The sequence below is a fragment of the Notamacropus eugenii genome, chromosome 3 (genome assembly GCF_028372415.1).
Source record: "Notamacropus eugenii isolate mMacEug1 chromosome 3, mMacEug1.pri_v2, whole genome shotgun sequence".
NCBI lineage: Eukaryota > Metazoa > Chordata > Mammalia > Diprotodontia > Macropodidae > Notamacropus > Notamacropus eugenii.
Window position 1 is genome coordinate 325,311,598 of NC_092874.1, and position 24,645 is coordinate 325,336,242.

The window sequence follows — 24,645 nt, forward strand, 5'->3', positions numbered from 1 at the left end:
CACAATTTTTTTTTTTGCCTTTGAATGAAGTCTTCCTGGGGAATCAAGTCCATGCCAGCTAACATGGACAATCTGGCCCAAAGGATTTCAAGATAATCCTCATTTATTTGGCTAGGCTTTGGGAAGGGATTTAAGGGACCTGAAACTACCAGAGAGTAGTTTAGTTCAGTATGTGGATGATATTCTTAATTTGTAGCCCCACCCAGGAGATTTCTTTGGCTGCTGCCACAGAAGCCTTTAATTTCTTGGACCCTTGAAGCTATAAGGTCTCTCTGAACAAAGTCTAGATTGCATGCCAGTCCATAAAATATCTGAGCCATGAACTCACACCTACCTCTCTCTCCTTAACCTCTGAGAGCAAAAGGACTATCCCTGTTGCAACCACAAAGAAATAACTTCGACCTTTTTTAGGCATGACTGGATTTTGAAGACTCTGGATTCCTAATTTTGCTTTTATTGCTAAGCTTATTTATAACTTTACTCAAGGCTCTGACTCAGACCAGGCTAAAGCTATTGAGACTAGGAAAACAAAACCTAATCTAGAAAAAAAAAAACAAAACTATTCATTCTCTATGTTGATGAGAGGACAGGCTTTAAAAGTCAACTCATTCCTTAGGACCTGACTCCAGACCAGTTTCTGTTTTTATTTACTCAAAATATGCTTTCCTTGTTCTATATGCCCATAGAGCAATTTGGAAAGAAAGGAGATATCTGACAGCAAAAAACTCCCCTATCAAACATGTCCTTTTATGTTTTGGCCTTGCCATAGTCATCTTTTATACACTACAGAGAAATTGTCTTTTATGTCAGGGAAATTAACTGCTCTCTACATTCCTTTTGTGCCTGTTTGGTACATGTTTGCTTAACCTCTTTGCCAGGTTTATCTTTTCCAGTGTGAGATGACAACTCAGGCTATGTACCCCTTGAACAGGACTCATTGAGGCAGGGACATCTCTATGACATTTGCCATCAAGAAGCAGTTTCAGAAGCTGAAACCCTCGTCCTTTACCCCAAAAGAATTTGGGTTCCATCTGTTTGAGGGGGAAATGATGGAGTGCAGTCTCTGGGATCCTCTTTGAACTCCCCTAGAATCTTTCCACTTAATCTGGCCTTTTATACTCAGATGTATTGTCCTTAACCTAGCCTGGCCCTCCATTGTCTGTTACCTCTTGATTGCCCCACCTGCTTCCCACCCAAACCCTACTTTTGTCGTATACTCTCAATTGCCTCTAGCTGTTTCTCAACCTTGATTACATCACTAGTTACCCCTTTTTCATCAAGACTCTACTTAGACCCTCCTCCCAGAGTACCAGACCACCTCTAGATCTTTCTCACGGACTTTCTGTACATAAATTTCATCTTGCCTCCATAAAGGAGCTCAGATTCAATCCATCTTCACTTCTGTCTAGCTAAGAATCTATCTGGCCTGCTTGTCAATACAAGTGTTAGAAATGCTTAGGCTCCTTAAGAGTCAATCCAGTATGGGGAATCTTTAATAAACTTTGTTTTCTTTGACTTAAAAAAAAAATTCTGGGTTTTTTTCTCTTTTGGCTAGATCAAAGAGGAAGGAGTTGAAGGCAGAGTGACTGCTGTGAGAAGGATATTATTAAAGCCATTAATATTACTTTTATTTGGTTGTTGTACTTCATTCTCCAAAAGGACCAAAATGACATGGAGTCATTGAAGTCAAGGTATAGTGTGCTGGACTGTGGCTGATCAGATCAATATGAACTCAAAAGGTTCTACCACAGGTTTGGCAGAAATAGTCTGTGTGAACATTAGGAGTGGAGATGTCTCTAAATATGTGATCTCACATTTCTTTTGAGGTACTTCAATTCTGCTGTGCTCATAGAGAAGAGGACCTCCTCTGATGCAGACATATGCTAGGTGGGTCTTTGCCAGTGTCTCCCGTGTCTCACAATGTATTCCAAATTACTATACAGACTTTGAGAATATCCTTTTATGGTTTCTTCTGCCTACACTATGACAGCCTGTCTTGTGTAGGTTCTCCACAAAACAGTGTTTCTGGCAATCAAACAATGTGGTCAGCTCATTGGAATTGCACTTTCTGTAGTAGAGTTCTAATGCATAGCATTTTAGCTCCAGAAATAAGTTCATTGTCTTGCTGAGTGATCTTCAGAATCTTCCTAAGAAAATTCATATGGAAGTTATTTGATTTCCTGGAATGGTGCTGGCAGATTGTCTAGGTATTACAAGCATGGAATAACTAGGTCAGCACAACACCTCTGCCTCTATAGACCTTCAGTTTAGTAGTTGCCCAATTCCTCTTTTCTCCTTCACTTTCCTTCAGAGACTCTCAAATATTGAGCTAGCTCTGGTAATGCATGTGTTAATCTCATCATCTATGTGTACATCCTTGGAAAGTGAACTCCCTAGCTGAGTGAACAATATCCACAACATTTCCATTGGCTATAGAAGAAATCATTTAGACATGAGGGAACTGTACTTAATGGGAAAAATTATGGTTGCTTGAATCTCTCTTTCAGTAAAAATGTCTTCCTTCCTTTTAACTTTTCTCTGACAGACTTCGGCTAAATTGCACAGTACAAAGATTTTGTTACAACTTAGGCAGAGTAAACGTCTTCAGCTTTCTAAGTTCCAGTATCAATAAAGCAGCATACTTTTGGTGAGACTTTACAAACGTTTTTTATATATCATGTGTCCTGACTTGGTTTTAGAGAATAATAATTCCATCTAAATAAAGTATTAGCATTCAGAGGAAAGCAAGTATATTCTGTGACTTTGGATAGTCATGCAGTTTTTAAACTGTATTTAATTTAGGAAAAGAATGTAAACTCATTCTCAAGATCGACTGTTTCAAAATGATCAAGATTACAGAAGAAAAGTGTTGAACATTATTTGGGGGAGGAAAGAGGGAACTTTTATTTTTTGGGGGTGTTGCAGCATTTTTTTCAGTAACATATAGTGAAACAAAGGAAAACATTTTTCCCCTAGCTCCCTTGTCAAGTTAAATGATTGTTGTTCATCAAAATTATGATATAATACCTAGTCAATGGACAAATAAGTAAATGATTACTTTAAGTAAAAGCTAAAATTTCTATAACAATCAAAACAAACACATGAAAATCTCTTTATTTTTATTTTCCTTTGTCTCTTAAAAATAAACCATATTGCAAATAGATGCCATGAACTGAAAACGATTCATAAAAATGTCCAGACTGCACATGTATCTAAAAAGAACAAGTGGCTTCACAGACGTAACAAATTGTTTTTTAAACCCAATAAACAGAGTAGTTGACATATTTGCTGCTATATAGGGATCTGACAAAATACTTTATCTTCTTTTATGGACAAGCACCACTGTTTTACAATGAAAACCAAGAACACATATCGAGCACTCCATCTTATCTTTTGTAAAAATGTTTCAATAAGTCATAGAACTGAAGTAAATAAAATCTAGGAGCTTTTTCTTGATTGATTTGTTGTTGTTGCTCTATGTTGAAAAGAAAGATGTAAATGAGGAATTTTCTAAGTCAATGAAGTTCAAAATTTTGGTGAACTTCATAAAGGAGCCATATGTAAAAAGATGTCCTATTCATTTGTTCCATTTGCATGATGAAGAATAAGTTAGTAGGGGGGACTATTTATTTTGAATAAGAGGCAACAATTCCAGGACCCCCTACAGAAATGCATAATTTACTGAAATTCTTCACAGATTGCTTTTGATCCTAGCTGTGAACTCAAACCCAAGTTTTGTGTTTTCAATATGATTTCAGCAATTTAACAACAAAACAAACAAAAACTGTGATGTTAGTGTGCTTCTTCTTAAATTCCCTTTTAATTCTACATCTTTGCTACTTACTGTTCCACTTCCTGTTAATATAAATTCGGCATAACACTAAGTTACTGTTTTTAAAGTTACTGTACTAAATTCATCTATTCTCACTGCAACTACTTGCAAAAATAAAAGACATGTATTAATATATTTTATTTTCCTGTAGAATTTTTTTTTTTTTTTTGCCAATCTCATGATGCAGGAAATATAATGGACACAGTTTCAAAATCTAGATCCAAAATGGTATAGTCAAAAGATTTTTGGATTAGCAAAAAAAAATCTCAGGTTGTAATTTTGTCGGTCACCAAGTAAGATTTTGTCCATATCATTTAACTTCTTAACTCTCCTTCCAAACGTGAATTAAAAATCATAATTCTGGCTATTCTTGTCTTCAAAACTTCTAATGAACCAAATTGCTCAAGGAAATTATCTCAAATGAGATAATGTATGCAAAATACTTTTAATATTTGTTCCTATTTAGGCATAAATTTGAAGCTGAAACCAAAAGTGAAGAAATTGTCACCTTTCTGCCTTTGGAATATGGCACTGTCAGCCAGGGTCAGCCACATATTTTCTCAGTGGGAACTTAAGTTGGTAAAAATAAATCAAAGATGCTTAAAACAAACAAACAAAAAATCTATCTTGCCACAGACAGCAAAATAACTTTTATTCTGGCCTGAAAGACAGAAGGAAAACATCAAATCTGCTTTAGTTTTGCTATGGGAGAAGTTTATATAAAATAAATAATCAAAGCCATGCAATGTTCTTTGTAAATTTATCATCCCACTCTAGGTCCCTTCTCTCCCAGCAGAGGTAATGCTTAGCTGAATGACCCCAAATTCAGATCTTCCTGTTTTTAATATAACAAAATTTAACACTGTCTTCTTCCCTCCTGCACTTCTTTTGTTATTAAGTGCATAACTAAGTGCAAAACAAATATAAATCTCTTAAAATTGGTGAGGTTTTATCAATAATGGGTTTGCTTTTAAAAGTACTATCTAAAGCATCAAATACACTACTTATAGAGTCCTAAATTCATCCTATGAGAATAGGATAATAAGAGGCTAATAACACCTTCATCAACTTCCTGAATTTTGGCCAGAAACAAAGTTCACCAAACATTAAAAATTGCCCATGATATAATCATATTTTATGCTCTGTGTCTCGGTGGATGAGGGTGCCAGCCACCTAGTTGCTTCTTCCTCATGAAACCTTTCTGCATATTGACCAAACCCTTTTGCTGCTCCACATTTCAATGACCCCTTTTGAAGGTGACAGCATTTTCACACTCCTCCGCTCTCAAAATTATTTCTCTGTCCCTAAGCACCAACGATATGAGTCCTCATTCTGTTCCCAGAAAGGGAAGAAGACAGATGCTTCAAGCCATACCATTTTCTTTTTGTTTATTCATTTATTTTTAGTTTTCAACATTCACTTCCACAAAATTTTGAGTTTCAAATTTTCTCCCTATCTCTCCCTTCCCCCCACTCCAAGACAGCAAGCATTCTGATTATCCCCCAATCTACCCTTCATTCTATTACACCCCTCCTTTCCCTTAACCCCATCTTCTCTCTTGTCTTGTAGGGCAAGATAAATTTCTATACCTCATTTTCTGTATTTCTTATTGTCCAGCTGTATGGGAAAATAATTCTCAACATTAGCTCCTAAACTTTGAGTTCCAACTTCTCTACCTTCCTCCCTCCCCATCCATTCCCACTGAGAAGGCAAGGAATTCAATATAGGCTACATATGTGTCGTTTTGCAAACGACTTCCATAATAGTCATGTTGTATAAAACTGTATTTCCCTCCCTTCTCTCTTGCCCCCCATTTATTCTAATCTCTCCTTTGACCTTGTCCCTTCCCAAAAGTGCGTACTTCTAATTACTCCCTCCTCCAATTTGCCCTTGCTTCTATGATCCCACCAACCCCACTTATCCCTTTCTTCCCTACTTTTCTGTAATGAAAGATACATTTCATACCAAATTGAGTGTGTGTGTTATTCCTTCCTTAAGCCAAATGTGATGAGAATAAGCTTCACCTTTTCCCTCTCACCTCCTCACTTTTCCCCTGCATTAAAAAAGCTTTTCTTTGCCTCTTTTAGGAGAGATAATTTGCCCCATTCCATTTCTCCCTTTCTCCTCCCAATATATTCCACTCTCACCCCTTAATTTAAATTGTTTAGATATCATCCTTCCTATTCAACTCACCCTGTGCTCTCGGTCTACATATGTACACACACACACACACACACACATACACACACACACAGAGATGAGCGTGTGTGAGTGTGAGTACATATAATCCCTCCAACTACCCAAATACTCACAAAATTTCCAAGAGATAGAAAGATTATCTTTCCATTTATGAATGCAAACAATTCAATCTTAGTAAGTCCCTTCTAATTTCTCTTTCCTGTTTATCTTTTCCAGCTTCTCTTGATTCTTTTGTTTGAAAGTCACATTTTATATTCAGCTCTGGTCTTTTCATCAAGAATGCTTGAAAGTCCTCTCTATCATTGAATGACCGTTTTTTCCCTTGAAGCATTATACTCAGTTTTGCTGGGTAGGTGGTTCTTGGTTTTAATCTTAGTTCCCTTGATTTCTGGAATATCATATTCCAAGCCTTTCAATCCCTTCATGTAGAAGCTATTAGATCTTGTGTTATCCTGATTGCATTTCCACAATATTCGATTTGTTTCTTTCTAGCTACTTGTAATATTTTCTCCTTGACCTGGGAACTCAAAATGTGGCTACAGTATCCCTAGGAATTTCTCTTTTTGGATCTCTTTCAGGAGGTTATTGATGTATTCTTTCAATATTTAATTTGCCCCCTGGTTCTAGAATATCAGGGCAGTTTTCCTTGACAATTTCATGAAAGATGATGTCTAGGCTCCTTTTCTATCATGGCTTTCAGGTAGTCTGATAATTTGTAAACTTTAATTTTTAAAATAGGTCTCTCCTGGACCTATTTTCCAGGTCAGCTGTTTTTCCAATGAGACATTTCACATTGTTTTTTATTTTTTCATTCTTTTAGTTTTGTTTTGTAATTTCTTGGTTTCTCATAAAGTCATTAGCTTCAGTCTCCTCCATTATAATTCTTAACCAACTATTTTGTTCGGTGAACTTTTGAACCTCATTTTCCATTTGGCTAATTCTGCTTTTGAAAGCATTCCTCTCCTCATTGGCTTTTTGGACCTCTTTTGCCAATTGAGTTAGCCTATTTTTAAAAGTTTTTTTTTACTTCAGCATTTTTGGGGTCTCCTTTAATAAACTGTTGACTTGCTTTTCATGATTTTTTTGCATCACTCTCATTTCTCTTCCCATTTTTTCCTGCACCTCTCTTACTTGATTTTCCAAATCATTTTGAACTCCTCCATGGTCTGAGACCATTGCTTATTTATTTTGTAAGTTTTGGGTGCAGAAGTCTTGACTTTTATGTTTTTTTCTGATGGCAAGTGTTGTTCCTCCTTACTGAAAAGATGGAAAAAATACCTGTTGAGCAAGAAAGGAACCTTCTATAATCTTATTTTTCCCCTTTTTGGGCGTTTTACCAACCAGGTACTTAACTTTTAAGTTCTTTATCAATAGTGGGGGGTGGTATACTCTGCAAACCTGTAAGCTCTCAGTTCCTCCATGGTGTTACAATCAAGGGAGAGGAATTTCTTCCTCTCCTGGCTTGCACTCTATTTGGGGAGATGCCAAAACTTTTCTGCCCAGGATTTGCAAGCAAAATTCCCTTTCCAGAGCTTCCACCAGCTCCACCACACCCACCAGCTCTCTTCCTCATCCTAGGACTATCACTCAGGTCTGAGACTCAGATGAACGGCTCAATTAGTCCAGGGACTTTAGGTGTAGGGCTTCAACAATGGATGTTGCTGCTGCCCCTGCTGTTGATGCCGCCTGAGGCTAAGGCTCCCTCCTCACCCAGGTGAAAAAGCTTTCTCAGTGACCTTTGAAGCTTTCTTTGGCATTTGTAGGTTGAGGGATCTGAGAACTCTAAGTAATGCTGGGAATTCCACTCCCAAGCCCTGTTTCAGTCCCATTTCTGCTGGTGCTGTGTGGTCAAGGCTGGGCTGGGCTCTGTATGCTGTGGTCTGCTCCAACCCGTGTGAGATAGACCTTTCTTGTTGGCCTTCCAGGCTACCTTGGATTGGAAACCTTTTTCACTCTGCCGTTCTGTGACTTCTGCTGCTCTAAAATTTGTTTAGCATCTTTTTTTATAAGTATTTTATGGGCTCTGGTGAAAGAGTTAGAGTATGTGGGTCTTTCTTTTCCAGCATCTTTGCTCTGCCCCTCTTCAAGGGGTATCTTACATGCACTCATGCTGTTTAACTCAGTTAGGATCAGTCTTAAAAGTTCACTACGGTTTTCAAATTTTTAAGCACTTTATAAATGCCTGTTTTTATTACTATTATTTTATAGCATGCAAATTTATTTGAATGGTATATAACACTTATCATATATAAGATATTTTAATTCAACAACAGGTATTATAAGATACCATTTAGTTAATTCAAATGTATTCTGGAGAAAAACAACTTTTTATTTAATAATTTTGTAGAAACAGAATTTTATTGGTAAGTAACTGCAAAATTTGAAATTTATCTTTCTTGTAGAAATGCATTTATTGTTAAGGATGGACTGGAATTGGATGAGAAATGAGGCAGACAGAAGAACTGGGACGCTATTTAGTAGTGCAGGGCTGAGGAGACAAGAGCTTAACTTTACCAGGATAGTAACTATTTTAATAAGAAGAAGAGGATATTTTTGAAATGTTTTGAAAACAAAAATTATAATAGATTAGATAAGTGTGATGAACATGAAGGAAAAGTAAATGTTGTGAGCCTGGGTAACTGGGAAGATAATAGTTCCCTCAAAAGGAATAGAGGAGTTAACAGAGGTGAGAGTCTGGCAGGAAAGTTAATAAATTTAGTTTCAGACATACTGACAGCATATTTTATGTAGATATTTGTTTACAGATGTCCAAGAGGTAGCCAGTTGAGTGAGACTGAAAGTCAAGAAAGCTGTTAGAGCAAGATACATAAATTTGAGAATCATCTGCATAGAGATGATAGTTGAACAAATGTGAGTTGATGAAATGGCTAACTGATATAACATCAGAAGAGAAGAGACCCAACACTAAGCTATGAGGACTATACACACTTAGTAGGTGTGACCTAGATGGAGATTTGGCAAAGAAAACTGAGAAAATGAAGTCAGACTGGTAGAAGGAGAAAAAGGATAGAATTACGTCATGAAAACTTAGGACTGAGAAGGGCATTATCTATAAGAAGTATATTGTAGAATCTGAGCCACTATAGAGATTTGTTAAGGGACCTAGGTGATTCAGTGAAGGAAACACCTTGCCTGGAGTCAGGAAGATTGATGTTCATGAGGTCAAATCCTTCCTCATATCCTTAATAGCTGCGTGACTCTGGGCAAGTCACTAAATGCAGTTTGCCTCAATTCTTCATCTGTAAAAATGAACTGGAGAAGGAAAAGGTAAAACACTCCAGTGTGGTTGCCAAAAAAATCCCAAGTGGGATCTTAAAGATTTGGACACAAATGAAAAATAATTGAACATCCACGGTAGTTGTTATTATTATCAGATTTTGAAAGATTTCAATGCCTCCAATATTTGCATCAGTTATGAAGTGATTATATGAAGTTACCCCTGAAATTAGATACGTTACTTGAAGGAGCTTACTGTGTTGCCAAAAGAAATGTTTGATTTTGTCATATAGCTTCTTACAGAAGTTCTGACATGAACCAACTAAAAGGAGATTTTGGGTCAATTGTCAATATTATTTTGTTCAGCATACAAGATTTGACTGAAATACTACCTCATAATTGAGTCCAACCTATGTATTAAATTATAGTGAAGTGTTGCGTTAGTATCCTCATGTCATGTATCCAACCATCTTGTTCCTTCTCAGCTCGTCACTCAACCAAAATTAACAAAAAATTCACTGAGTTCTAAAAATGTTCAAAGCATTGCAGTTCAGACAAATCTGAACAGCTGCTGTTTTCAAATGGCTTCTGCTGGGTGATGTGATATGTACACACACACACACACACACACACACATGAACATACGGACACATGCACACACACAAAAATGTATTGTAGAGAATAATCTAAGGAGACTGAAACCATTAATTGCGTTGGAAGACAGTAATAGAGGAAGTTTCATGTAGATGATGCTCCTGGGGCTGAAACGTGAGCATACGAACATAAGTATTCCAATAGGTGGAGTTGAGAAGAGAGAATATTCAAAGAAGGGGAAACAGCTTAGGCAACAGCACAGAGAAGAGATGGAATTTGTTATTTAAGGAAGACTAGTACTTTGTTAAGTTTTCCAGTTTGTTTGGAATGTAGAATGTGAAAATAGAAATATAAATTAATTCTGGAAAGTAAGGTTGGAGCCAAATTTTTGAGTGTTTTCAGATCCAAGGGGAGGAGAGTTTATTTTTTCCGAGATAGTAACTGATGGTTTTTGAGCAGGGAAATAACATAATAAAACCATTTTTTTTCTTATGAAACTTACTTTGAAAGCCTTTTGAAAGATGTATTGGAGAAGGGAGAATATAGAAACAGAAAGATAATTTGGGCTATTTTTGCAATAGTTCAGGAAAAGGAAATTGAGGGCCTCTTCTAGGGTAGTGTCTAGATGAGTGGGGGCAGGAGGTGCAAAATACATTGTGGACATAGATTCTACATAATTGGATAATTATTAAAGTGATGAGTACTGAGCAGTGAAGAATTAAAGATGACTCACGTATGGATTGAGAATCTGAGTGACTGAAGGAATGATGCTACCATCAACAACAAAAAAAAGGAAGAAAGGAAGGAGGTTTTGGGGTGAATATTAGTAAGTTCTCTTTTGGATTAAACATCATTAAATACTATAACTAAATTGGAAGGCCCTTGGGGTGATTTAATCCAATTCCTTTATTTTTTTTAAATGAACAAAGATGCCAAGACAGGTTAAGTGACTTGTCCAGTGTCATAGAAGTAATAAGTGGTAGGGAAGCACATGCTCAGTGATAACATGGAATAAAGTGTGTTCATCCTTCATTGTCAAAAAAGACCATGCCATCAGAGAAATGATGATATGACTTGCACTTGACTTTGTTTTTTGAGTGAGGAAGGGTTGTGTAGGTCACCAGTCTCACTTCTCCTCCAAAGCCATCTGAATCCAATGACCAAATATTCATCAGGATGACTGGAGATGACCCGGGATGAGGTAATTGGGGTTAAGTGACTGGAGATGACCCAGGATGAGGCAATTGGGGTTAAGTGACTTGCCCAAGGTCACACAGCTGGTGAGTGTCAAGTGTCTGAGGTGAGATTTGAACTCAGATCCTCCTGACTTCTGCACTGGTGTTCTATTCACTGCATCATCTAGCTCCACTGTGAAATGAAGTATATTTATAGCATACTCAGGGCAAGCCTTACTAATAAGGCAGAGTAGAATACTGCCCACTTAATGTAATTGGAGATTGTACTTCTTGTCCAAAACAAACAAACAAAAACAAAATCAGACAAAAATTTCTCATTCTTGTCTGAAATTCTACCAACTTCAATTCATTTTAAGTCAAGGTCTAATTCCTTTTACTTTCTCTTTTTTTAAAAAGCAAATAATGATGGAAGGGCTAGGACATTAAATTCCTAATATCTTCATGTGATTAACACAATCAGATTATTTTGGTCATTTTGCCCTATACAGAAGAGGTAAGGGGCAATCAAAATGTTTGTTTAGATGTCAAAAGAGAGAAAGTTTTCTTGCCTTAATTACGAGTCATTGAATTATAGAATCTGACAGTATAAAAAAATTTCGCTAGTTACTTAGGTTACTTCCTATACAAAAGGAATCTTCAATACAGCATTCTCAAAAATAGCACCCCATACATAGCTAGACCTGGAAAATATGATCTAAATGAACTGTATCTACTATGTATATAAGCACACACATATACAAACATACACACGCATATATATGTAGATATAGATATGTATATATAGATATAGATATATACACATACACAGTTCATATATATGCATATACATATACATACAGGAAACATACACATTCACATACATGTATATACACATGCATGCATATATGTATAAATACATCTATACATATGTGTGTATCCTCACCCTCTAGTCCAGTGTTCTCTTCATTAAAGTTGCAATGATAATTATGCTCTTTGTGGGAAAGGATTCCGTCTTACTCTATCTTTGGTCTTCTAATACTCATTCTGTAACTAAGGAAGCATCCTGGAAAGGGATTTTCCAGGTGCATCAGGATGGCATCTATTTTGGTCACGAGTATGACTTGCTATGAATTTTACTCTAAAAACTCTGCTAAATTTTAAAAGCATACAAATTTTAAGAAAGTATAGCTAAAGATAAATCAATAGGCATTTTTGCTCTTATTTTACTCTTATTTTCCATTATTCATTTTATTCTCTTTAACATATAAATGTTACACATATACATATATGAGTGTGTATATATGTGTGTGTGTGTATGTATGTGTATATGTCTGTGTATCCAAATTCTCTCCTTCCTTACCTGGCCTCCCTTCTCCTTGACAAGGTAAGAATTTTTATATAGATTAAACATGTGCAGTCATGTGAAACATATTTTTCTATTATTATTGATACATTTTAGTTAAATCTGATTCTTTGTGACTTTTTGAGATTTTAACATAGATACTGGAGTGGTTTGTCATTTCTGCCACCAGCTCATTTTAAATATAGGGAAACTGAGGCAAATAAAGTTAGGGACTTATCCAAGGTCAATAAAAGTCTGATGTTGAATTTGTAGCTATGTCTTTCTAACTCAAGGCCCAAAATTCTATGCCTTGCTCCACGCTCCACCTAGCCTCCCTAATTCCCATATAAGTCATGTTGCAAAAGAAAACATGTAAAAAAAACCCAAGAAAAATAAAGTTTTTTAAAAGTATTTTTGATTTATTTTAAAATGCCATCTCTCCTTTCTCGGGAGGTACGTAGCATTTTTCATGTCGTTCATAATTTTCTGTGATAATTTTATTGCTGATAATAGCTAATTCATTCAAAGCTGGTCATCACACAAAATTGCTGTTGCTGTGAATATGTTCTCCAAATTCTGCTAATTTCACTTTACATCAGTTCATGTAAGCCTTCTTAGCTTTTTTCTGAAAGCCTCTCATTCATATTTTTTTTATTCTCTGTTTTCTATTTACTTATTTAGTTTTAAATAATGTTTTATTTTCCCCAATTCTATGTCAGAAAGATTTTAAGCATTTTTTCAAAGAACGTTTTGCATTCCAAACTCTATCCTTCTCTCTCCTTCCCCTTTATCCACATTGAGATCAATGGTAAGCAATCTGTTACAATTCCATATTGGTCATTTTGTATATGAAACCTTGACCAAGAATGAGAGAGTGAACTATAGCATGTTTCAGTCTGTATACAGACAAAGTCAACACTTCTCTGAAAGTGGATAGCACTTTGTTATCATGAATCCTTTTTTTATCATGAATTGTCTTGGATCATAGCATTGCTGAGAAGAGCTAAGTCATTCACAGTTGATTATTGTGCAGTATTGCGGTTACCATGTATAATGTTCTCCTGGTTCTGCTCACTTCACTTTGCATCATGAAGGCATATCTTCTTGACTCCAATTTTGCTACTGTATTCAAATTGTCAAATAGTCTTTCACTGGGTGCCATATCTACCAGAAATTCAAATTTCTTCAAAGTGAAGTCATTTTTATATCTAGTATTGAGAGAATAAATCCATTAATATTTCTATGTTCACTTAAGGCAAAGATTACCTACTTTAGTAAATTAATTTAGTAAAAACAATTGATTCAGTTATAGATAGAGAAGCATACTAAGAGAAATTTTTTCTTCCCCTAATATTATCAAGTGTACATTTTTAGACTTTAAGTATTTTTTCATTTATTTATTTGCTTGTTTATTTATTTATTTATTCATTCATTCGTTCGTTCGTTTACTTATTTATTTATTGTTTTAGTTTTCACCATTCACTTCCAAAAGGTTTTGAGTTCTATATTTTCTCCCCACCCCAAGACAACATGCATTCTGATTACTCCTTCTCCCCTTCTATTATCCCCTTCCCTTCTATTTTCCTCTATAGCAAGATAGATTTGTATAGTCTATTGTCTGCATATCTTATTTTCCAGTTGCATGTAAAACAATTTTTACATTAATTTTTAATTTTAAGTTCCACATTATTTCCCTTCCTCCCTCCCCACTGACGTTCATTGAGCAGGTAAATAATTTGATATAGGTTATACCTGTGTAGTCATGCAGAACAATCCATAGCAGTCATGTTGACAAAGGCTAATTATATTTCCCTCCATTCTGTCCCTCCCCATTTATTCTATTCTTTCCTTTGGCCCTGCATCTCCTCAAAAGTTTTTGCTTTTGATTACCACCTCTTGCCAGTTTCCATCCATTTTATCATTTGATTCTGTCTTATCCCTTTCCTCCCTAATGGGTAAGATTTTTTCTTTTTTGCACTGCAGTTTTAAGAGGTAGTTCTGAGGGTTGGAAGGTTTTTACTACTTCCCAAATGGTATAATGTAATGAGAGTTGTGGTCACTGCTCTTCTGGACTGTGTTTTGTTCTTTACTCAGAAAGGGATATTGTTCCCCTGTAACCAGAAGTGCCATTGCTCCTATTAGAATTGGAATCGTGACCAGTTCTCTTGCTCCTTCAAGTATTATCACATCTTTTCACCTTGGACATGTGATTCAGTCCCTTCCTCTTCTGTAATCGCGAGCACTAGTTTTCTGCATTAGAATTGAAACCATAGCCCTAAATCCCTGTGGCTGTTCAATTTTGTCCTACAGTTGCAACCAGGAACTGCCTATGGGCAGTACAACATGGTTTTTATAATCTATTTCTGATGAGGTATCTTGTGCCGTTAATGTCTGTGGGCTAAGAGCTCCTGATGCTGCCACTGCTGCTGATGCAGCCACCTCCAAGATATATTGCTGGTATTACCTCCATGCAGCCTTCATTGTGCTCCCACTCAACCACCATCCAGGAGTGACAGAACTTTCCTGTTGACTTCCTACGTTGCCTCGGGCTAGAATTTTTTTCACCTGAACTCTCATTAATTTGTTAGTGAATTTATTTATTTACTATTACATATTTTGCTATGTATTATATTGTTAATACTATTATTAGTGAACTAATTCATGAATTTATTAGCTGACTTCACAATTTTGAGCTTTTTTTTTTAATTTTGGAGAGGAATTTTGAGAGTTCAAGTAACTTCTTGTGTCTACTATTTCATCTTGAGTGTGCCTCTGCAACGAGCATTTATTAAGTACTTAGTGTATATGAAACAATATGCTATTACCTGGAACCAGACAGGTAAATACTAGACTACTTTTACAGAACTCAAAATTTCATGTAAGAGACAACATGCAAGCAATTATAGATGGACAAGCTATAGATATATATGTATGTGTGTGTTTATGAGACAAATTAAAGATAATCAACTGAGAAAAATAACAATATCAATATAGATCGACAAATATGTCTTGTAGAAGGTAAAGTTTTACCTCTGACTTGAGGGAAACACAATTAGGAGAAAAAGATGAGGGTGTTGATAAAATATAGAGTAGAAGCTATTGCTTTATGTAACTGCCTGTAGAATGAATATTGAAGACAGTGATTACAAATTACAGCTAGCATTTATATATTGTTTTAAAGTTTAGAAAGTGTTGTACATATGTTGATTCATTTGACCAACAAAGGGTGAATAAAAAAGAAAATAAACTGTAGAAATGATATCCAGTAAAAGAAGGGGAAATAAAGAAATAGAAAAATAAACAGTAATTTGATTTGATTAAAATATGTGCATTATTTTATTGAATAATAAAATATTTAATAAATATTGAAATATTTAGTAAAATAAAATATTTATATAGTTATTCAATAACTATATAAAATTAAGCCATACTTAATAAATTCAATGGAATTATACCATGGAAATCTGCCTTTAGTCAAACAGATGCATTTTTTTTAGTCAGTAAAGCCTGTGAAATTTTATGAGTAACTATTGTTCCTAATGCCAGAAGAAACTTAAAAGAGTATCACCATTACTAAATAACCAGCTGGCCTTTATTCTGAAATGTTAAATTAACTTTCAATCACTATTTTTTAGTTTATGCTGTGAACAAAGAAAAATGGGAAATCTGTCTTGTCCGAATATTCATAATAAGAACCAAATGGGTGATTATTATTCTCATATATTTGTGATCTGTTTATCAGACAACAGGTGACAATTTGAAAGTACTATGTAGCAAACTAAGGTGAGACATCATCTGGCTAATTAGTGTGGTTTGGAGAGAGGACATTATTCATAAAAGTAGATATATAATTATGGCAAGGAAGAAGTAGAAACCTTTAAATTGCAAGAGTACATGATATACAAATAAACAGAGAAGTAATTTTTTTTAAACAAAATACAATAATAGAATGGAAATGACAATGAAGAATGAGGTAACTGGGGAAATAATTTCTCTTCCTTTCTGTTTTTTCTTCCTTCCATTTTTTCTTTTTTATTCATTTATCCCCTTTTAAAATTCCAATCTTTCTGTACAAAGCAAGATGTGAAGTTCAAAATCATCCCCCTCCCTCAAGCCATTTTGTTCATTAACAAATCATTGCACATAGTATATTTTTTTCATAAGCAAAAGTCTGCCTTCTCTCTAACTCCCTCAGACATTTAAGAATGATCTGGATGGGATAGGAACCTGGGGCCTTAAGGCCACCTGTGGCCCTCTGGGTCCTCATTTGAGGCCCTTTGACTGAATCCAAACTTCACAGAAAACATCTCCTTAATGAATGGATTCATTCTGTAATATTTGGACTCAATCAAAAGACCACAGTCAAGGACTTAGAAGTCCGCATGTGGCTTCAAGGCCACAGGTTCTCCACCCATGATCTGGTACCTCCTTCTTACTCTGGCACAAAAGTATACTAGATGGCCATTCTTTTCCACACTCCATCTTGATGTCTCTCCCAGCCTGTCTGTTTTCTTATGCTAACCTGGGCAGGAAAAATTCTCACTGTTCTTGAGTTACACCATCAAATTTGGTCTAGTGCAGTTTTTAGATTTGATTTCAAATAAAAATTTTGTTTTATTGCACTTTTGTTTTTATACCCTATACTTCTCCTTCTTCCTCTTTTTGGTATGTTTTAGTATTTTATTTTATTATATTTTAGTATCTATTTTAACGTAATTTTAGTATTTTATTTTCCCTAATCACATACCCAATTTTCAACATTCATTTTAATAATTTAATTCCAAATTCTTTCCTTCCCTTTCTCCTCCCAAATTGAGAAGGTGGGCAAGTTGACAGTTAAGTCATTAAAAGTTGATCGTTTTACAACATTGCTGTTACTGTACACAATTTACAAGTAGTTCTACACATTCAAGTTTGAATCAGTTCCTGTAGGTCTTTTTAATTTTTTTATGAGGGTATAATTTTTATATTATTCCATCAAAATTGTGCACCACAAATTTTTCACCAGTTCCCCAATTGATGGGCATCCCTTCAGTTGCCAATTCTTTGTTATCAGAAAAGAGTTGTTGTAAATATTTTGTATGTAGATATTCTTTTTTTGTTTTTTATATCTTTTGGAATACAGGCCAGGCAGTGGTATTGTTAGGTCAAAGGGTTCATATAGTTTTACAGGCCTTTAAACAAAGTTTCGAAGTACTCTATATAATGGTTGAATTAGCTCATATCTCTAATAAGGATATATTAGTGTCTCAATTTCCCACATCCCTTTCAGCATTTGTCATTTTCCTTTTCTGTCCTATTAGCTAATTTAATAGATATGAGGCAATTCCTCGGAATTGTGTTAATTTACATTTCTCCAATCAATAGTGATTAAGAGAATTTTATATGACTATATGTGTATAGATGTGTATATATACATATATAGCTTTAGTTACTTCATTTGGAAACTGACATATTTATTTCCATTTATCAATTGGAGAATGGCTCTAATTTTTGTAAGTTTGACTCATTTATATATTTGAGAGGTGAGGCTTCTCTCAGAGAAACTATTTTTTTTTTGAATTGGGATTGCTGATTGTTTTCCCTTCCATTCCATTTTCCTCTCCTTATTTTATTCTCTCTCTGCTTTACCCTGTCCCTGCTCAAAAGTGTTTTCTTCTGACTACCGCTGGTCATTGTCCAACTAGGAACATCTCCCTTTTTCTTATTCCCTTCCCTTCATACTTTTCTATAGTGTAAGATAGATTTATCTACCCAATTAACCACATGTATTTGTAGAGATAATTTTAATGGGAAGGGCTTTCGCATGCATGAATAGACCCACGTGCAGATCACAGAGAAGCATTTGTCACATGGAGCTTGTTTTGGGAAGAGTTTGCTGAGTAGGTGAAGCAGAAAAGGTGGAACAGGAGGAGCTGGTGCTAGAGCAGAGCTGAGAGGAAATTGGTTAGAGCAATCAGAGCTAGAAAGGATGCAGACAAGCAGGAAGCTGGCTAGTGTGAGATAATTTGTGATTTAGTTTAAGAAAGCCTGCTTGTGATTTGCTTAAGGGAGTTGGTTTGTAGGAAGTCTAGCAGGGGGAAGGCTTGGGGATGGTGCTCTCCTCTACATTGTTATTGTGTATAGATTTTTCTTACTATGATGGGTTTGGCTTTCTGGTGTTGGGAATTTATCTTTCTGGTGTCTAATACATGTTTTGGTTCGGTCTTCTATTGTGGAGAATGTTGTATTTTGTGATTTAGAACTGCACTGGAGCCTTTCCCATCGGTTGAGGTGCCCGTGAGGAGGGCTCTAAGCAGCCATGGCTCCTAGTCGAAGTGGCATGATTCTGAAGCCCCATTTCCACAAAGACTGGCAAAAACAAGTTGCTAAATGGTTTAACCAGCCAGCCAGAAAGATCAGAAGGCTAAAGGCTCATCAAGCAAAAGCCCGTTAAATTGTTCCTCACCCTGCATCTGGTTCTATCTGGCCCATCGTTGAGGTGCCCTACTGTCTGATACCACACCAAAACGGGTACTGGTAGAGGATTCAGCTTGGAAGTGCTTTGGGTGGCTGGTATCCATAAAAAAGTGGCACGGACCATTGGTATCTCCGTGGACACTCGTCGCTGAAAGAAGTCTACAGAATCTCTCCAGGCATATGTGTAGCGGCTGAAAGAATATAATTCCAAACTGATACTCTTCCCAAGGAATCATCTGCACCCAAGAAGGGAGATAGCTCTGCTGAAGAACTCAGGTTGGCAACCCAACTTACAGGACCAGTTATGCCCGTCAAAAATGTCTACAAGAAAGAGAAAGCTCGTGTCATTGAGTTTCAAGGCATTTGCCAGTCTTCAAACGGCCCGGGTCAATTCCCGTCTCTTTGGAATCGAGGCAAAACGAGCCAAGGAGGCTGCGGAGCAAGATGTTGAGAAGAAAAGTGAAGAGCCTCTGAGAACTTTGAATAAAATAATACAAAATAAAAAAAATAGAATTGCACTGGAATATTCAGGGTTGCTGTAAGGACAGTGAATATTGCATTGGAACTACAATGTTCTTTCCTCTTTAAGCCAATTCTAATGAGTCAGGTTCAAGAATTTCCATTCACTTTCCCATTTTCCCTTCCACTATAAAAGTTCTTCCTTGTCTCTTTCCCATGAGATGACTTACCGCATTCTACCTCTCTCTTTCCTTTTCTCTCAGTGTATTCACCTTCCTCACTCCTATTATCACACCTGTGTCCTCTGACTGGAAATTTTTCTTTAGGTTTCACTAACCCTGAGGCTGTTTTCATGAGTTACAAAACTTATCTTCCCACATAGGCTTGTAAACAGTTTAACTTCATTAAATCCCTTCTGATTTCTCTGTCTTGTTTACCTTTTTATACTTCTCTTGAGTGTTGAATTTGAAAGTCAAATCTAGTTCTGTTTGTTTCATCAGAAATGCTTCAAAATCTTCTGTTTAATTGACTGTCCATTGCCCCCTCTTCAGAAGACAGTAGTCAGTTTTGGTGGGTATGTAATTCTTGGGTGTAATCCTAGTTCCTTCATCCTCCAGAATATTATATCCCAAGCTCCCAGGTGCTTTAATTTTGAAGATGTTAAACCTTTTGCTATCCCGACTTTGGCTCAACAATACTCAAATTATTTAAGGATACAGGGAATATTTTCTCCTTGACCTGGAAGTTCTGGAATTTAATTATAATATTCTGTGAGTTTTCATTTTGGGATGTCCTTTAGAATATGATCTGTGATTTTTTTCCATTTAAATTTTACCTTCTGGTTCTAGAATATCAGGGAAGACAATATTTTGAAAGACTATTAATGATCATGGCTTTCAGTAAATTCAGTTTTTTTTAGATTATGTCTCTTCAATCTATTTTGCTAGGTTGATTGGTTTTTTAATGAAATATTTTAGATTGTTTTCTATTTTTTAAAATTCTTTAGGTTTTCTTTTATTCTTTCCCATAGAGTCTCATAGAGTCATTAGCTTCCATTTGCTCAGTTCTACTTTTTAAAGTTTTTCTTCATTGAATTCTTGTGCCTCTGTTTAATTCTGCTTTTTAAATTCCTCTCTTCAGTGAATTTTTGTATGCAGACACACATGTACACACGCACATACACATTCATCCACAAGTGTTTCTGTGTGTGTGTGTGTGTGCGTGTGTGCACATGTGTGTGTTTCCATTTGGTCATTTCTGCTTTTCAAGGCATTCTTGCCCCCATTTGGATTTTTGTACTTGATCAAAAAAAGCATTTTACCTACTCTATTTTTTTAAAGGTATTATATTTGTCAGTAGTTTCTCATGTCTCCTTTACCAAGGCATTGACACTTTTTTCAGGATTTTCTTGCATTACTCTCATTTTTCTTCCATTACTGTGTACAAAAATCTGATTTCTTTTGCTTCACTTTCCATCAGTTCATATAAGTATTTCCAGATTTCTCTGAAATTTGACCCCTCATCATTTCTCATAGCACAATGGTATTTCATTATATTCATAAACCACAACCTGTCCAGCGATTTCCTCCTCTAAAAATGTAGATGCAACATCATTTGGTGTAGTATAGATTTATTATTGATATTGCTTCATTGTTTATGGCACTTTTCATCATAATGTAATTTCCCTGTTTATCTCTTTTAATGAAATCTATTTTAGCTTTAACTTTGTCTGAGATTATGATTGCTATCCTTTTTATTCATTTACAGCTGCTGAAGCATAGTAATTCTATTCCAACCTTTTATTAACTCTATGTATATCTCTCTGTGTTGCTAATAAACAACATATTGATCGATTCTGATTTTTAATCAATTCTGTTCTTTTTTTCCATTTTATGGCTCAGTTCTTTCTATTCATTTTCAAAATTATAATTAGTAGTTTTAGATTTCCTCCATCCTATTTTTCCAAGTATCCTTCTACCCCTCTCTTTAAAATCTATTCCTCCCTAATTCTCATCCTTTTAAACAATCCCTCCCATATTGTCTCTCCATATATTCCTATTCCTTAATCTACCCTCCCATTTAAGCCCCCATTACCCTGCTCCCTAACCCTCTTAATTTCTTGGTCCACTCTACTCTTCTAAAAGTCATTTCCTCATCCTGTTCCCTAGACCTCCTCCTTATTCATAAATTCAGATTTTATACCCTAGTATATGTACATATCATTTCATCATTAACCTGGTACTGTTGAGAATAAGGTTCCAGCACTACTACCCTCCTACTTCTGCTGTAAGATTTCTTCAATTATTGTCTTATTTATTTAAAGTAATTGCTCCATTTTACTTCTCAGTACAAAATTTCATTTTTTAGAATCATCCTGTCATTCTCAACTCAACCCTTGACTTTATACACACACACACACACACACACACACACACACACACACACATATATTCTTTCAAACTACTCACAAGGATAATATTCTTAAGAGTACAGATAACATTTTTTCCTGATAAGAAGTAAATACGTTGACCTCAGGGAGTCCCTCATAATTGACCTTTCATGTTACCTTATGCTTCTCCCAGATCTTCTACTTTTTTCCCATTGAATTCTAATCTTTTTGTCACAAATACGTGAAAGTCTTTCAACTAGTCAAAAGTCCTTTTTTTTTTTGTTTTATTCAGAGTTCTACTAGGCTTTTCTGAATAAGTTATTCTTGGCTGCAAAGATAGTTTATTTGCTATTTGAGATATAACGTTCCAATACCTTTGGTATTTTAATGTAGAAGCTGCTAGATCTTGTGCTATCCTGACTGTAGGTTCACATATTATTTTTTCTTATTGCTTGTAGTATTTTCTTAAACATTTCTTGTGATAAAATATATAGACTATATGTTTTTAAATGATACCTTTCAAGGAGTCCATTATTAAATTCTCCTTGATCTGTTCTCCAAATCATTTGTTTCTCTAATGAAATGTTTCACATTTTCTTCTATTTTTCTTATTTTGATTTTGTTTGATTATTTATTCCTTGTAGGAGAATTTAGGAAAGCCTAGCATTTCCTGTCTCATTTTGCTATTTTGTAATCCAGCTTCAAATAAGAAATCACCTTTTGTGTGGTTTCCTCCAAGACAAGATCAATTATAAAGTAACTTTCCTTATTATATTCCTCCATGAAAATGTTTCCTATTGTCTCTCTTTCCTTTCCCCTTCAGAAATGAATCATCCTTCTGCTCCCCTAGCTTCAATACATCTTGTCCATTGTTTTTAACTTATTTTACTAGAGACCTCATTTTTGCTCAACCTCAAAAGAAATTGCTATCCTTTTTCTCCTTCTCTATGGGTGGAGTGGGGGCAGTGTACCTCTAATTCTCTTCTGTTTCTTATAGGTCTTCTTTTCATTCTCACAATTGCCTACCATTTTATCTCTCCCATAAAAGCAATTGATTCACTGATGAGATGATAGAATTTAGTTTTACAGTATTGAGTTCTTCTTTCTTTCTTTCTTTCTGATTCTTTAACCTGTTAAATTGTTGACATATTTCATCCTTTTTGTTCTTTAATAATTTCTCTCTATGATTTTTTAATCTTCCTTAGTTGTTTCTTTTGTATTCTTTTTGAAATTTATTTTGAAAAATAGCTATAAACATGAATATTTATTTCAGTGTTCTGGTAAAATGTTTTGTTTCTATTCTTGTTCTAGGAATTACTAAAATTCTTTTATTTAGTTTAATATACAATTTTTTTTTCCATTCATGATTAGACCCCTCATAGCTAGATATGTTATTTTTGTTTACATATTGAGCTTCTTCTATTTTTAGTATATCTCATTCTCATCTCAGATTTTTTTGGGATTACTGAACAAATTTGTGTCATTTGAACTAGCATTCATTCATTACTAGAGACATTTCTCCAAGAGCTTGCCAAATTCATTATGCATTATTAACAATGTATTTTTTTTTTTTTTGCTTTGTAGCTCTAAGCTTTGGCATTTTCTTTACAGTCAGTCTGTGAATTTAATTGAGCCTGTTGTCAATAATTAAGAAAAAAATTGAAGCTTTTTTGCCTACCATATAGCATTTCATGTAGGTATTTTTTATTAATTAAGTTCTTCTAAAAGACCTATGGTTTTTGAGTTTTGTTTGTCCGTCTTGCTTGTTCAAGTTTTGCATTGTTAAGAATCCACATGTTGTCTTAATGTTATCTTTTGATTTTCTTCTTCCACATTTCCTTCCATTTGTATACTTTTTTATTCCAAATCTATTTTCTTTCCAAGAACCTCTATATTCTTAGAAATATTATTCACAGTTTTTTTAATTTTATCTATGTTCTAATTATTATGTATGAAACTATTTCAGGAACTCTGATTTATTATTCAATTTTGTTCTCACTATCTCATTTTTGAAGTTTTACTTCTCTTTTGATCCATTGCAGAGTTTCTTATTTGCGGGGAAGGATACTGTGTTTTATTTTATTTAAGTTCTCCCTGTTTCCCTCAAATTTATTAATTTATTTGCTTTCAGCGTTTAGCACTCACTTCCATAAATAACAAATTTTCTCTCCAATACTGCATTTTTGCAGTAAAACCTTAGAAAAGTTTTAAGCATGCATTCATTTTAAATACATTTTCACAGGAGTCGTGTTGCATAGAAGAATTAAAAAGAGTGGGAAAGACCATGAGAAAAACAAAACATAACAAAGGAGAAAATAGTCTGCTTCATTCTGCCTTCCAACTCCATAATTCTTTCCCTGGATGTGGATGGCATTTTTCATCATGGGTACTTTTGAAATGCCTGAAGTTCTTGCATTGCTGTGAAGGGCTAAGTCTATCAAAAACAATCCTCCAACACTGTGGATGCTACTGTGTGCAATAATCTCCTGGCTCTGCTCATTTCATTCAGCACCTGTTGAAATAAATCTTTCCAGGTTTTCCTGAAGTCCACCTATTCATTAATTCTTATATCACAATTGTATTTCATTACATTCATATGCCCCAACTTGTTCAACCATTCCCAGTTGGTGGACATCCCTTTGATTTGCAGTTCTTGGCCACCATAAAAAAGAGCTGCTAAAAATATTTTTCTGCATCTGGGTCTTTTCGCCACTTTTATCATCTCTTTGGGATACAGCGCTAGAAGCAGTATTACTGTGTCACAGGGTATGCACATGATTATAGCCGTTTAGGCATAGCTCCGAATTGCTCTGCAGAATGATTAGATCAGCTCAAAGCTCCACCAACAATGAATTAGTGTTCCAGCTTTCCCACATCTTCCCCAACATTTATCATTTTCCTGTCTCATCAGTCTGATAGGTGGGATGTTGTACAGCAGAGTCGTTTTGATTTGCATCTC

At 35.2% G+C, this 24,645-nt stretch overlaps 1 pseudogene; it reads left to right on the forward strand.

Moving 5' to 3' along the window:
* Positions 1 to 18,680: 18,680 nt before the first annotated feature.
* Positions 18,681 to 19,380, forward strand: LOC140532139 (large ribosomal subunit protein eL13 pseudogene; annotated as a pseudogene).
* Positions 19,381 to 24,645: the final 5,265 nt, after the last annotated feature.